The sequence below is a fragment of the Schistocerca gregaria genome, chromosome 7 (assembly GCF_023897955.1).
Source record: "Schistocerca gregaria isolate iqSchGreg1 chromosome 7, iqSchGreg1.2, whole genome shotgun sequence".
Lineage (NCBI taxonomy): Eukaryota > Metazoa > Arthropoda > Insecta > Orthoptera > Acrididae > Schistocerca > Schistocerca gregaria.
Genome location: NC_064926.1, coordinates 59,560,122 through 59,572,198, shown reverse-complemented (window position 1 = coordinate 59,572,198; position 12,077 = coordinate 59,560,122).

The window sequence follows — 12,077 nt, the reverse complement described above, 5'->3', positions numbered from 1 at the left end:
TGTGTATATAAAGGGCAAGGATAACATTATTGCAGACGCACTTTCTCGTTCAGCAGTAGGTCCGCCTGAGACAAGTGAGTTGGTAGAACAGGTGTCAAATTACAAAGTTCTTCTTATGCAGGGTCCCATTCATAGAAAACATTTCTTGGAACTGTGCAAGCAAATACAGACATTACAGAGCACAGCTCCTAAGTGGGGAAAAGTAATGAGACTTCTTCAAGAAAAACCATAAGTTGTCTAACTTCTTCAAGATTCATAATCATGTATTATTTCATCGCACCTCTGTGTCAACAGACAACTGGCTTGTTTGTATACCTAGCAGTTTTGTCGAACATCTTTTGTGGTAGACCCACATTTCTTGGGGCCACTATGGTCCAGAGAAGGGTAAAAATAAGATTGCTTCTTACTGTTTATGTGCCCAATCTACGTCGTCGGATACACAAGTTGCTAAAATTCGGTGTCATCTGCTAAAAGGCGAAAGCTCTGAATATTCCTACTTTAATTCCATTGAATCCGATCATCGCAGAAAGACCTAATCAGCTCATTAGCATTGACCTGGCTGGCCCTCTACCGATGGGTAGGAGAGGTGTCAAATACCTCGTTGCTGTTCTTGACAACTTGACAAAATACGTTCGAATGTATGTTATGAAGTCATCTTGTGATCCGCCTATTATACGCTGCCTTGAAAATGACTATTTCCCTCGATTCGGAGTCCCCGAATCTATACTTTCAGATAATGCATCCAACTTTACTTGCCGCAAATGGCGTAGGTTTTTGGCCCATCACAGTGTCAAGCAGATCTTAATATCACGTTTTAGGCCTCAGTCGAATTTGACTGAGCGGATCTTCAAGGAGTTTAACAGATTTGTTCGGACGTACATTCCAGACAAGCAAACTCGTTGGGTTGATTTTGTGACACCTTTTGAGGAGATAGTCAATAATTTGCCACACACTTCCACAGGTTTTACTCCACACGAGTTGATATCTCGAAAGAAGGAACAGAATGAGTGGGTTGATCCTCTTCCCAAGATACCTAGCCCTGAGGTAGATCTAGATGCCAAAATTCAAGAAGCTTTAAGTTCCATTACCACCAATGCTCAATTAAGGAAAAAAGGCTATGATAAAAAGTAAACAAAGTTTTAAATTATCATGTAGGTGAAAAGGTATTACTTAAGACTCATTTCAAGCCATCCTTAACATGTAAGAAAAATCTCAATTGGCAACATATGTATCAAGGTCCTTACCTTCTTTTAAGGAAACCGTACATAGGGAGTTATTTATAAACTGACCCGCCTACGGAGAGAGTAAAAGGCTTATTTCACCACCAAGACTTAAAGAAATTTTATAATGGTAGTGGTTAAGTACTGTCGTGGAAATGAATACTTGCGTACTGGAAATTTCCTTGAGTGAACTGTTAATGATAAGTATTGTGTTGAACAGCGCCGGGACTAAATGGTAACGATTGCCACATGGAAACTTTAACTATTAAATGCTAAGTGTGGAAAAATTGTTTATACTAATGGACATGAACCGGTATTTCTTCAACAAGCTGAAGCAGGAAAGTAAGGTTGCAGAAAGAATTTCAATTTAAGTTAGTACAAAAAAAAAAGAAAGTGCTTGCTAGGCGATTGCCCGGAGCTATATAAATATGTAAAGGTGATAAATGGAAGAGGGTGCATAAATAAGCACTTCTCCCAAGGTACAAAAAGATTTATAGATTTATTTTTAGTAATGTAAGTACTTGAAGTTCTGTTGTAAATGCCCAAATTGCCAGCTTTAAAAAAAAATACGTGTTCAAAACGTCCAGACAGTGAACAGGAGTGTAGGAAATATCTTACCTTAAAGTTCAGTTAAACCGTACTGCTAAATGAGAAAACAAGTGGTAAGTGTTCAGGCAAGGAGACAATAAGCTGTAGTAAACTAAGTTAGTTGAAATACAGTACAAAGAGAGGCAAACAATGAAGCATCAATAATGTAGCGTAAGTACTCCACGAGGCCATTAATTGCTATGAAAGTAAACTGTTTTCTTGTGATCTGAGCCCAATCTAAAGAGTATATGAGGAATGTTAGCTGACGAATTGATTTCAGTAGAATCAAGGTACTAAATAACCACAGAGAAAGCCTCCTGCATCATGAATAAGTCCAAGTAAAGATCTTCAGAAGATTTGTAGCGTAATCTAGCGACCATTCAATCCCCTAATTGAAGGCTAATCTAAAGAACAAGCAATGCAGTGATATTTAAACTTAATACTGACTATAACGAGAGTAATATATAGAAGTAGCAAAGCATACTATAATGAAAGAGGTTAAAAATTTATATATGAGCCTATGTTTATAATGATAATTTTATTTACATGCAGATTTTATTGTAAAAATGTCTCCAAAGACACTCCTCTTATCAAATCCACGTAACCGTTCCTTTTGATCCTGGTTCATTAACCCAGACCAAGGGTCGACTTGTAAAAGGCACGTGTGCTTGGAGGCAAAGCAGTGCTTATGAGAAATGAGACAAGTAGCGTGATGAAGTTCGCTAGCTTTGGTAATGTTTTTTATGGACAGATTGCGTAAACCCAGTTAAATGTGGGTAATTCCATTCATGCGAAAATTAGTAGACACACGTTACCCTATTTTTTTTTTTTAACAGAGAACGATTGCTGAGTACATGAAGCGAAGAGGGACACCTATTCTTATCCAGTCTGCCCTCAAATATAAAAAAAAAAAAATTGGCAAGCACAAAGGAAAGCACAAAAGAAAGGGTTCAGCGTTAAATGCGTACTCGTTAAGTAGTAGATTTGCTGCGTAGCAGTAGAAAATGATCTTGGGTGCACTAAAGAATAAATGCAACGAATGTTGCGAAATCTGTAGTTTTCAAAATGAGGAGATGAGCCCTTAAAAGAAAATTTGAAAGAATATTTTTAGATTCACTAGTGAAAGTAAACCTTTAGATATAAACAGTCCATTTATAAAGCAGTTGTTCACTGGAGTTAACAAAAGGAGTGACCATTAATTGTAAATATTAGCTCGTAAGTGATCTTTTGTAAATAGTAGTATATAAGTCTTTCTGTACCAATGGAGGAAACCTGCAAATTTGATTATTTGGAAATGAACGCTATCGACGAAGGAATGCTGTATGAAGATGCACACTTAAGTGCGACGTGCGTAATAACTGTTCAGTGTGTTTCAGTGGTAGTGTTATCCTGCAAGTGTAAAAATAAGTTAAGACTACGACAATAGGTGCAACGCAAAATTCTGTGTTGTTATAAGTGCAGCGACAAATAAAATATTCGTTGTCACTTACCTGTGAGCCTCACGGGAGGCAGTTGACAGGGAAGTATGGAGGCAGCTTCAGTGTCCGGCTCCTCCGATGGAAAACGAGCGCGAGGTGTTTGTATCGATGCACTCGCGTGGTACGAAGTTCACAAAAAAAAGGGCGATCGCCGACCGGCAGCTGTGTTACAGCCTGAGCGCGGACGGATACTGAGTATTGGAGCTCGCGCAACACTGTGCAGCCGATGTGAGCGGCTGACGTGTGGGTGACGAAACAATCCAAACTTTAAACTGCTAACCGCCATGACTTCAATCGTACATACTGGAGAAAAGACATTTGCACACTTGTGTGTCTGCATTTTCACACGTAAATTATGCAATTTTCGTGAGTTGAAGTTAAGATGAGTGAGACGTAGATTTTCAGATTACTCAGGCCGTAAAGCCGTTAATACCGGCACTCCTGAACACTGCTAAAATGAAACAGTAAGCGAAATCTCAAATTCCAACTTTTCCATGGAATAACAACATCATTTTTATTTTGTTACATCACAACTTCTACATTGTGAATTGAATCTATATATCTGCTCTTGAGTACACCTTACAATCCAGTATCTGATTTCGGAATATTTGTCTGACCATGATGCAATCTGAAATATACCCGTATCACCCGGTGTTTTCCTCATATGGTTCTTGAACAGAGTATTAATATTACTTACTGAAATTTATTAAGAACTCAATTAGTGTTTCTCGTCTCTCATTCCTTGTACCAAGCCCATATTCTCCTGCAACCTTTTTCTCTGCTCCTTCGCTTACAGCTGCATTCCAGTCCCCCTTAACTACTAGATTTTCATCTCCCTTAATGTACTGTATTACCGTTTCAATATCCTCATATATTTTCTCTATCTCTTCATCCTCAGCTTGCGACGTCGGCATGTATTGAACTATCGTTGACAGTTTGCTGTCGATTCCGATAAAAACAACTCTATCACTGAACTGTTCAGTGTAACACACTCTTTGCCCTACCTTTCTACTCATAACAAATCCTACTCCCTTTACACCATTTTCTGCTGTTATTCACATTACCCTGTACTCATCTGACCATAAATCCTTGTCTTCTTTCCATTTCACTTGACTGACCCCTATTATATCTAAGACTGAGACATTGCGTTGCCTTTCCATGTTTTCAAGCTTCCCTAGTACATTCAAGCATCTCACTTTCCACGCCCCGACTCGCAGAACGTTATCCTTGCGTTGATTATTCAGTCTTTATGTCACGGTCACCTCCCCCTTGGCAGTCCCCTCCCGGAGGTCCGAATGGGTAAATTATCAGGAATCTTTTGCCAATGGAGAGATCATCATGACACTTTTTCAATTACAGGCCACATGTTCTGTGGATACACGTTACGTGTCTTTAGTGCAGTGGTTTCCATTGCCTTATGCATCCTCATGCCGTTGATCATTGCTGATTCTTCCGCCTTTAGGGGCAGTTTCCCACCACGAGGACAAAAGAGTGTCCTCAACCTCTATCTGCTCCTTCACCCTTTTTGACAAGGTCGTTGGCAGAACGAACGTGACTTCTTATGCCAGAAGTCTTCAGTTGCTAGCACTGTTTATTAATCAAAATTTGTGGTGGTTTCGAATCCAGGACCGAAAACGTTTTGATTATTAAGCAAAGTCGCTACCCCTTTTTTTATTTTGTTGTGAAACACAGCTCGACCGATCTGCAGTGCAACACCATGGCCACCAGTTTTTTTAGGGAACCTTCCCTGCGCACATAGGAACATTGAACATCGTTTATTCATTTGTTTTTCTTTTCGTAACATTAATACCACAGAGAATAGCAGGAAACCGGAGTCGCGAGGAGGAGCACGCAGAATGATGTCAGTCTAATTGAGGCTATCAACGTATTGTTTATCCTAGAAGAACATTCCGAAGACCAGAGAATATATCGGTTCTAAATGTGGAAGAGACGGGGAACATCTCTTTATAACAAGAATATCCCAGGTCTGGAGTGGGTTGAGGAAGACACTGCAAAGGAAATTGGAGACAAAATGTCTGGGTATTGGATTGATGAGAACTGCACAACGACGTTCATTAACGAACTGTGAAAAATCAAGGATACTTTTCTCGCCATGAGCAAACAAGTATTGTGTTGCGTGTCCACAAATCCACTTCACAAAGATAGTATTCGCTTGTGGGAAGCATCCGGAATCCGGCAAAAGGAGCAGACAACATTTATTGCACCAAGAACCAGACACCTCTTGTCTATCTGCACACCAGGCGTTGCTCGTCTGTGTACAAAACATTACAGGCGTGACACAACGGGGTGTCCGCAAGGTGAATCCTGTAAAGGCGTCATAGGCATACTTGCTTCCCATTGAGAGTAAGATACCTTGCAGACAGGAAGTCAGTGTGAAGGTAAGGAGCGCCCATCGATTGCCAAATGGCACACCAGACCACATTCGGAGACCTGTGCTGGTGAAGGAAACCATACATTGCCTTCGTGGATGTCAAGTGCGCTGGCTGTAGCAGAAGACGGACGTAGCTCAGTTCGAGGAAAAGTGGAAGAAGTAAAAGAAGGGGGGCGGGACTTCCGAGAGCCGGGTAGGTATTGAGAGAAAGTGTGATGCAAGGGTCTCCAGCAACAGGCTGGTCCCCTGGATCAAGGGATCGTTTAGTCGGCACAAGAGCGTTACGGAGGTGCTCAATAAACTCCACTGGCAGACGTTAATAGAGAGGCGTTGCGCATCACGGTGAGATTTACTGCTGAAATTTCGAGAGAGTACTTCCCGGTATGAGTTGGATAACTTTTTACTTCCCCCACATATGTCTCGCGTAATGACCATGAGTAGAAAATTCGAGAAATTAGAGCCAATGCAGCGGCTTACCAACAGTCATTTTTCCCACGTGCTATTCTCGAGTGGCACAGGGTTGGAGAGCTCAATGAGTGGCAGAAAAAATACGCTTCCCCACACATCATTAGGTGACTAGCGGAGTATGATGTAGATGTAGAGATGATATTCTGCTGTTAATTATATTGTGATGTGGTTCATCCAAGACTCGTGTTTCATAGGGGCCAGGCTTATCTAATTACAAATACGACTCTTATTCCATCATCATTGGAAAACCGTGTCCAGGCAGCTCGCAGAGCAAGCTAACTGAACGTCTTTTCATGGCAGTGAAGTAGGAGTTCACATACCCTCGTGGTTCGAGCACACTGCTACCAATGTGATTTTACACTCAACTGAATCCAGAGCAATAGAAGCCTGCCCATGCTAACTAAGGATGGCGGCGACTTTTTCACCAACGATTTAACAACAGCATTACGAACGGGCTTCCAAACGTGCTTCGTCAGAAAAGTTGACTCCAAATAGAGTCCGGAGAACACCTCTCCGAGGTTTTATTGCCTCAGAGGAAACACAGTGAAGTGCCTGTGCCGGAAAAAAGTAATTGTGGAGGGTGGGAGGGGTGTGGTGGCAGTGCTGCTGACCATTCCTCAAGTTTTTTGCCGGAAGGGCTGGGATGCAGGAAAGACACCGTCAGTTTAGGTTGGTAGATCTCTGGGAGCCCCAGGAGGGCGACTTACCCAAGAAGTATATATCCTTCCGTGTTGGCATGTCTGTGTCTTCAGCATCTTCAGCATAAGGTCGAGCAAAAGTCTCACACAAACCTTTGAAGACGACTTCCAGGATATAACCTGCGTGGTACCAGTAGGCAAGATAACGCCTACCATAATGAGAAGAGATCGTATAAAAATTTTCGACACTTTACCACAAGTAAGCAAAAATGTAGCCCAGGTGCGATTCCTGTGTCTTTTATCTTTCGATTTTGTCCAGTCTGGGACCACAGGATAGTTTAAATTCCTTCTCCAATTTTCTCTGCTGTAAACTCTTCCATTTTTCAGCATGTAACTTTTTCCTTAATATACACATCTTCACACCAGTTCTCTTACGATCTGCTCCTGGGAATCCTTCTAAATTTAACACTTTACAGCTGAGAATATCTCTTTACGCTGCATCTTCTGCTTCCACAAACTTTCTAAATATTCTTTAACTTACGTATTCCCGATTTTTGGTTATTTATTTATTTATTTGGACATACTGTCAGCTTATTGTCGGTTTTGACGACTGTGTTTACGTGGCAGGAACGGTTGCATCTTTCGACAGCATCGGCTTAGAGGCCTAACATTTTTACACCGCCAAGTGGCCGTAGACCATTGTTAAAAACAAGGTTTCATAATGATAGGAAACGAAAAAACTCTGAAAATCATTACTCTATAATTATAGCCCTATGGATGAAAAAATACCACTTGTGATTTTTTCGTCCTTCTGTTAACACCACTTTTTATCGTGAACGGGAGGCGTATCAAGTTGAAACTATGTCACTTACTATGTCTATGGCCCCTTGGTGACATAGAATACGAGTACTTAAGCTTTAAGTCAATGCAATTAAGGGATATGGCCGTTTATATCATACGTTTTGATACTCACAAACCCTCTCATCATAACCTATACGGTACTTCCCTGACCGTAGAATCATGAAACGTGAAAAAAAGCAAGGTGTAACAGTTCAGGCGAAGGAAAAATAATCCAAAAATTGTTAAATTGTGTTATATCAGATAAGAAATATATTTTTTCCATTAGAACTTGCACTTCATTCGCCATCCGTTAAAATAATAATAATAATAATAAAAATAATAATGCAAATATAAAATACAAATTGTAGTCTGTTCCATTACAGAATCTGGCCAGTTATAGACCGCTTACAACCTAAAACGAAGGTACAAACCTTTTCATTTTACCTCCCCAGAAGTTCTTCATACGTTGACTGAAGGCCTGCCTCTGTTCGCTTGACGTCACCCTCCTAGGTTGTAATTTCGTTGTTGCACGGGAAATTTTTCGGTATTGATCAGTAGACTGAAACTTTCCCTGTTGTTTATGGTGCTTTCTGCGACGTTAAGTTTTATTAAGTGCTTCCTTGTCTCTTCCAGCCACTCTGTGGAGTTTTTTAATTTGGAAACGGAGTTAAAATTTTTCTTCGTTAGCCTATTGTCATTGATTCTGTACATATGTCCGCCCCGATAGCTGAATGGTGGAGGGATTGTGGGTCCCTTTCCGATCCGACGGTCAGTTCACCAGGGATGTCCACTCTCCATGATCCTTTACGCGATCGCACTCAAACCGCTTGTCGGAAGGTTGAAAAACAGACTCTCGGGCATGTCATTGAGGGATCACACCTTTCACTGCAGGATCTATGCTGATGACCTTCTATTACTTGTCCGATCTGGTGACGAGGTACTCTCGGTGATACAATGTATCAATCGCTATGTATTGGCAGCGGGCAGCCTCATGATTGTGGCCAAGTCGGCAACGATGCCCATTGGGAGAGGTCTACAGGAGGACGCTTTAGCCCCACTCCCACTAGTTAACAAGATCCGGTTCTTGGGCATAACATTCACACAGGATGTGCGCCGCACGGCTGCCATGAACTATGCACAATTACTACAGGCAATACGCACAGAAGTCCGCCGGAACCTACTTCGGCGGATGGACCTCCTCCAGCGTGCGGAATACTTCAACATTCACGTGGCGACTAAGATGATCCACATGGCTTAGGTCCTACCGATATCGACAGCGATGGCACACAGACTGCAAGCAGCGTTTGGATATTACCTTACCGCCGGAGACCTATTCAAATTCCGCTATGAAACACTCACCCTTCCTCCGCGTGATGGCGAGAGCTACAGCGTTATACTTGAGCACAATGATGAAATTGTGGACCCACAAAGATGCTTCCCTTACGGGTCGTCTGTTAGAGGAATTGCTGCCGGCGTCTCTTCTGCCACCTGTCACGATTGTACACATTACACTCTCACTCTCGCACCTCTCGGCATTTCTTCTTGAGTATAGCTACGTGCACCCAGACCTTCCCAACACTCGCACTCCAGAGGCGAGCGACGTTTACAGGCTGCTGCTAAGGTCCATCCCTCGCAATGTGATTGAGAGGAAGAGTCCTACGACCCTATGGCGTGCAATGTGGAGATCGGTCCAGAAGCCGTTCCTCCCCACGCGGGTACGAGCCGCGTGGTACCAGGTGGTCAACGGGAAGGTTGTAACACGACAAAGGCTGCACGCTATTGGGATGACGGATTCCTCCTTTTGCCCACGTTGCCATCTCTTGGATACTGACGAACACCGTTTAACATGTGGATCGGCGTTAGAGGTATGGCTGTAGTGCAAAAGATCCTCGCCTGCTACCTACTTATCGCGCCTCGCGCAATTGAGCCACGGCTCCTCCTTTGTCCAGAGGATACTCACGCTCTCACATGCTTTAAAGGCATGTCCATATACTACCTCTTTCGAGATGATGAGACGATGGTACTTGATTACTGGCAATTTCTCCAAGACAGTCATAGCGCACTTGAGTGTACCATATACTACCTCTTTCGAGATGATGAGACGATGGTACTTGATTACTGGCAATTTCTCCAAGACAGTCATAGCGCACTTGAGTGTACACCCCGATACCGACAACTATTTGCGAACTATTTGCGCAGTGTCTTCGATAACCCCCCTCACAGTTAGGGAGTATCGGGCAGAGGATGACCGCCGCCATGGAGCTCCACACGCTGCGAAATGTTTTATCAGCTTGGAATATGGAATCTGTACGCAGATGAGCCATGCACATGGAATGGCGTGCGGGATTTGGTTACATATTTATTTCTTTATTACCTGTCATCAGACTATTAGTTTCAAATTCTATTTCATAGTTTAGAAGGAACTCTTGTTCTGCTTGTTGCTACGGATGTACATTCTAATTTTGTTTGTCGTAACTGAAAGACGCCTTTTTCCATATAAAAAAAGTTGATAGGGAAAAAATTTACAAATAAAAAAATAAAAGAAATAGTGGACGACACGGCATAGTGCCATGCAAAGGGCCCGGGTTCTCTCGCGGATGGGTTAGAGATTTTCTCTTCTCGGTGACAGGGCGTTGTGCTAACCCCATCATCATACCATTTTCATCGACACGCAAGCCGCCGAAGTGGAGTCATCTAAAAAGACTAGCAGCAGGCGAACGATCTACCGGGCGGGATGCCCACGCCACACGATATTTCATTTCATACCATCATATGGTCACGTTTTTATTCTTTTACTTTCTTGGAATTTTTAATTTACTGTTACATTTCACCAGGAAGCCAAATGTAACGTCACCCTACTTTCTTCTTACTTTATTTTCATTTAGCTTTTTTCTTAACGTTTTGTTAACTGTAGTTATTATTCACTGAAACGTTAACTTCAGAATGTCGTGTCATGTTCTTGAACTCTTAGTCATTATTGAAATGACTTCGAGACAATCACTAAACGACAGTGCTCTTATTCAATAGCGGAACGAAAAACCGAATCTTAGCTTGAGAATTTTCCATCCGAAAACATATCTGGTAAATAATTCAGTTTCCAGTATGAAAGGGCAAAAATTGTGGATTGTCTTTGAGGGAAATACATTAACAGAATGTGTCATGAACTTTTACTAATTGCCTTTCATTTGAAAAACGAGACGCTTCCTTAAAAAAAAAGAAGAAAGAAAATGGTCAGCGTCACAGAGTGCCGGGTTCGATTCTCGGCTGGGTCGGGGATTTTCTCCGCTCAGGGAGTCTTCATGATTTCATCCTCATCCGGCGAGCAAGTCGCTCAATGTGGCGTCGAATGTAATAAGACCTGCACCAAGGAGGCCAATGATAACAAACGCTCATCTCCATTCTGTACATATGACCGTAAATTCTTAGTCTCCTCTTTCTTATTCTGTCTGTGATTGTTTCTATGCTTCTACACATATCTTCATTTCTCCTCTTCGTCTAGTTGTAATATTCGTTCTTTAGTGGTCCTAAAATTTTTCTGAGTATTTTCCTTTCCATATTTTCCAATTCTTGTTCAACTCTTCTTCTCAGTATTGGGCATTCGGATCCATTCAGGGTTTCCGGTTTAACTACTGTTGCATAGTTTTTAATTTTTGCCTAGAATGATGCTGATCTCTTATTATATCGGGTTTGGATGAGTTTGTATGCTAATCTCATTTCCTTCGAGCTTTCCTTACTTGTAGTGTTATGCAACCCACTTGATTGTGTCCATTCTCTGAAAAACTTAAACTTATCAACTCTTTTAATGTTTACGTGTTGCGTTTGCACATATTTTTCTCTGTTGTGTTTATGTTCAGTGTATATTAGTAATCCGGTTTTAACTGCAGTTTTGTGAAGTTTTTCTACTATTATCTATTGCAATATCGTCAGCAAAAACGAGACATTTCACATCAAATCTTTCTCTTCCTTGTCCTAGATAGATTCCTTGTAGTTCTTTATCCCGCTCTCTCCTGACATCGTCGAAGACCAGACTGAAGAGAATCTGTGAAAGCCCATATCCCTGCCGAACACCCGAGTTAATTCTGAGGGTCTCAGAAGCTTATCCTAGGTATTAAATTTTTGAAGATGTCTCTGTGAGTGTGTGTTCGACTAATTGTCTGATAGTTTTGTCGATACCTGCTCCTTCCAGTGTTAGGAATACTGTCTGACTGTTTGTCTTTCTACAGAATCGTATGCTTTTTTTGAAATCGATGAATGTAACGACTGTGTTAAGGTTCCGCATTCTTCTGTTCCTGAGGACAGCTTCAAGTTAAACATTTGCTCTGCTCACGATATTTTTTTTTTTCTCTGAACTGGTATTCGCCAGTTGTGTGTTCTGCTTAATCTTCTATCTTATTCAGTAGAGCTTTGGACGTAATTTTGTAGGTGACTGGAAGTAGAGATATGCCTCGGCAAT